A 4,582-nucleotide genomic window follows, 5' to 3' on the forward strand; every position below is an offset into this window, starting at 1 on the left:
TCTCATCCCTGGTGTTGGTGCAAGGCCTGAGTGCTCTGGCAGCTTGGTCACCGTCCTGCTGTGTGTCAGTGCTGTGGGCGCAGGCAGGGACAGGCAATGGGCACTGCTGTGACAGAGCTGGCCTCACAACAGCCTTTCCAGATAGAAAGGTGATCTCCTCAGGGCAGGATCTGAAGGTTAAAGTCTTCTTAAAAAAATTATCTCAAGAACATGCCCAAGAAAGTGACCTATATATGAAACACCATTGTACAGCTGCACAGCATGTGTGTGCAGGGCTGGCACACAGCAGTGTCCTCTCACAGCCAGGCTCCTGCCAGAGACCTGCAGGACCAGCAGAGCAGGGGCTGGGCTGTGCCCCTGTGCACTGCACACCCCAAAGAAGCTGCCCCAGGGCATCGTCATGGACTAGCCCTTCACAACCATCATTTCCAGCACTGGCCTCTCACCCCAGCTCAGAGTTCTTTGTCTCTTCATGGAATTACACTGAATGAGTAGGTGAGAGGTTCATGTTTGCATTGTACAGATGAGATGTGAGCATACACATCACGTACGTGAGGTGACACAAACCCAAGTCAGCACAAATACCATCAGCTATTCTTCGTTGTTCCATGAAGGCCTGTGAGACAGACAGTTTATTGAGGTTACGTCATGTTGGGACTAATATCCCATAGGAAACCACCAGAATGCAGCACTGGGATGTGCTTCCTTGAGCCAATGTCCATTCCTAATGATGAGGGACATCAAAGATGAATGCAGAACATGGGAACACACCGTGCAGCTGAGGAGCCTCCCAATCTCTAGGAACAGAAGGCCAGAGAGACACTGTGACTTCTGCCTCTGTGTGTATAAGGGAAAGTGTCTGACCCTGAATGTCTCAATGTGTTTCACAGTCCGTGAAGCCAGCTCAGATTTGGACACCTGACAGAACCCTGATATTTCTGTGTGTGACTCCACAGACAAACCCCAGTGGCCCAGTGAGATTCATCTCAGCTTACTTGGACAGGCTCACCGCAAGTGTCCCTGTTTGCTCCATCACCTTTGCCATCTCCATCACATGCTGTTCTACACAGTCCTGCATCTGCTCCTCTTTCCCTGTGGGAAATTCTGGATTGTGGTCTCAAAAGTGCCACAGTAATCAGAGAGGTGCAGTGGTCCTTCAAAACGGCAGAGGACAAAGCCCATCTTCAAGAATAGCAGGAAGGAGAACTGGGAGAATTATGGTCTGGTCAACCTACCTCTGTCCCTGGGAGAGAGATGGGAGAGGGCCACATTCTCCTGCAGCCATGTCCAGGCAGTCGAAGGACAAGGAAGGGATTGCTGAACCCAAATGGGCAGGGGAAAGAAAGGCGTGTTGTGTACATGGAGTTTTGCAAGGCCCCAGACATGGTCTCCTGTGGTGCCTTAGAGCATGTTGGGGAGATCTGGGATAAAGATGTGGATGTTGTGATGGGTGGGGAGTTGGCTGGATGACCAAGCCCAAATATCATCAGTGGTACAAAGTCCTCTGTTTAGCCGGTTTCCAGCAGCATCCCTCAGTGGTGAGTACTTGGGCCAACACTGTTGAACGTCTTTATTCTGCCCCTTCATCCTGCCATGGAGCACGTTTTCAGCTCCTTTGTGGATGATGCAAAGCTGGCAGAGGCCTAGAACAACCTCACCTGGTGGACCCTGCCTTGAGCAGGAGATTGAGAAAAGATGATGTTCAGGGCTCTCTTCAAACCTGAGTTATTCTATGATTCAATGAATCTTTACCTTGGAGAGGTGTTTGAAGACAGAAGATGTCCTTACCAGCTAAAAGAATGAATCCTGCCTGCAATTGCTAACCTAAAATATGTAAATCCTCTCAGTTTGGGTCTGTCTGCTGCTCTAACAAAGATAAAAGTGACTTTTAAAACACCCAATCAGAACTTGCAAAGAATACTGTCCTTGCAGCGCAGACACTCTGGATCCTGCACAAATAGCTGAGTCTTGTTTTAACATCTGTCTCAAGACTGTTACATAAAGTGTCCTTTAGCTGAACTTTGCTCCTTTTACCCTCATTATAATACTAAAACACACATCCCCAGGATGGGAGCCCCAGGCTCAGCTCGGGACCCTCTCTCAACAAGCATGTGTAGTGGTAAAATGATTATGTAACCAATATGCCAATGTGTAAGCACTTGGCTCTTTAGGACTGCCGGGAGGGTGTGAACGTAGGGATAAGATTTGTATATAATAGATGTTCCTTCTCTATCTGTTGTGCTGGTTTCATTCCGGCATCCAGACTTGCACAACTCTGGAATAAACAAGATCTCACCTCTGGGGGTGGGATTGGCTTTGCACTTCAGGTAGCGAATTCACCATGAGAACCAGGAAGAAGGAAAACAATAAGAAATAAAAGAGGTAGGAGAGGACATAGAAAAGGTTTCAACATTTCACATTCCTGTCAAGAATGCTTCTCCTCTCAGATCTTTAGCAGGAAATAGATTTGATCAGTTTGATAAAACAAGCATAGTTTTATTTAGTCAGGTCGCGGCCCATAAGGAGGGGGATGGATGGGTGTGGGATTATGATGTCAGTTGAGCCTCTGAAACTCATAATTGAGTGGAAAGACTTTGGCTGTGAAGGGGACAGTGGGGTCAGTTCTGTGTCTGGAGGTGACAGCCCAGCAGCAGGGACATGGCTGGGAAAGAACCTCTGCCAAAGTGCCCACAGCCCCTACCCAGAATGAGACCTTGGAGATGGGTTGTCATGTCCATTCCACATAAGAACATGATGGAACAGCAGCAGAGACATGGTCGTGTCAGAGAAGCTGAAAGGCCAGCAGCACTCGTGGGATTTAGAAGATCATGGCAAGGTGACTTCTCTCTGGTCAGGTAAAAGACCACAAGAAGCCTAATGGGTTGGGTTCCCTGCATGAATGACAATTTCTGAGATGGTGGAGTAGCAGAAAAAAAAGGAAGGAACAGGAAAAAAAGTCACAAAGTGACTTGGAAGATGGAGACTGGTTATGAGGAGGAAGAAATGTCACTGGAAGGACAGTGCTGCGGTGCAAGAGGTGACCCAGAGGGAGCTGGATCAGCCCATGGTTTGTGTTCCAAAGAGCAGCCAGTGAGGGTGCAGACACAGCAGTGAAGGTGCAGAAATGCTGGGTGAGAGCAGGTGGGGAAGCGAGATGGGTGTCTGCAGCCTGCAGGGAAAGAGGGGCAGGGGTAGCACCGTGTAGAACAGCCTGTGGTGGAGATGGCAAAGGGCGCTGTAAGGCTGGAAGGGACCCACAGAACCCAGGTCTGTGTCCCCTTGGCCAGGGCAGTTGTCTCTGCCACTGAGGCCCAGGAGAAGACATGTCGTCCTCATGGCACTGGGGCCTCGGTGCCTCCTTGCAGCCCCATGGGGAAGCTGGAAGTTGTTGTCCCAGTGTTGTCCTTCCCTGGGCCTTGCACACCCACATCCCACGGTCCCAGGAAGAGCCCTGAGCCGTGTGTGAGGAACAGGATCCCCCTTCCCATTGCCTGGAGCTCATGGCTCCTCCTTTCTGCTTCAGAAAGCAAATCAAGGGGTTTCTGAGCATCAGAGCTGAAGAAAAGACTCAAAGGAGACCTCATGGTGGCTACAGCTTCCTCACAAGGGGAGAAGGAGGGGAAGGTACTGATCTCTTCTCTGTGGTGACCAATGACAATACCCAAGGGAATGGAGGAAGGGTGTGCCAGGGGAGGGTCAGTGGGACATGAGGAAAAGGTTCTTCCCCCAGAGGTGCTGTACACTGAACAGGCTCCCCAGGGAGGTGTCACAGCCCCAACCTGACAGTGTTCAAGAAGAGATTGAACAACGTCCTCAGACACACGGGGTGACCTGTGGGGTGTCCTGTGCAGGGACAGCAGTTGGACTCCATGATAATTTGGGTCCATCCAACTCAGGACATTCCATGATTCTATGAAAAAAAACTAGGTCAAAAGTTTTCATTGTACAGATGAGATGTAAACATACACATCATGTGCATGTCCACTGTGTGCATGTGGTGAGATGAACCCAAGTGAGCACAAATGCCATCAGCTGTTCCTTGGGGTGCCACAAAGGTCAGTGGGACAGAGATGGTGTTCAAGGGTCTCTTCTAACCTGCGTTATTGTAGGATTCCATGAATCTTTTCCTTGGAGAGCTCTTTAACATCAGAATAGACAGAGGAAGGAGAAAAAAGGCAGAAGCAGAGATATAAAATGCCCCAGAGTAAATACAGCAGCTCCTCTGAGGAACGTTTCTCCACTCAAACCCTTGATAGGAAATCTATTGGATAAATTTGATGAAAGCAGCTCAGTTTGATCTGCTCACACACTGGACCACAAGGAGGGTGATGGTGGGTACGATGCCATGGGGTCACTTGTGTCTCAGGAACTCATAGTCCAGTAGGAACCAATGGCTGTGGAGGGGACTGTGAGGTCACTTCTGCCTCTGCAGGGGATTGGCCAACAGCAGGAACACGGCTGGGAAAGGACTGTGAGGTCACACACTCGAGACGAGCAATCGGGCCCAATCAGCATGGCTGGATGAAAGGCAGGTCCTGCTTGACCACCCTGATCTCTTCTGTGACAAGGTGACCGGCTGAGC

Source organism: Columba livia, unplaced genomic scaffold, assembly GCF_036013475.1.
Source record: "Columba livia isolate bColLiv1 breed racing homer unplaced genomic scaffold, bColLiv1.pat.W.v2 Scaffold_132, whole genome shotgun sequence".
NCBI classification, from domain to species: domain Eukaryota; kingdom Metazoa; phylum Chordata; class Aves; order Columbiformes; family Columbidae; genus Columba; species Columba livia.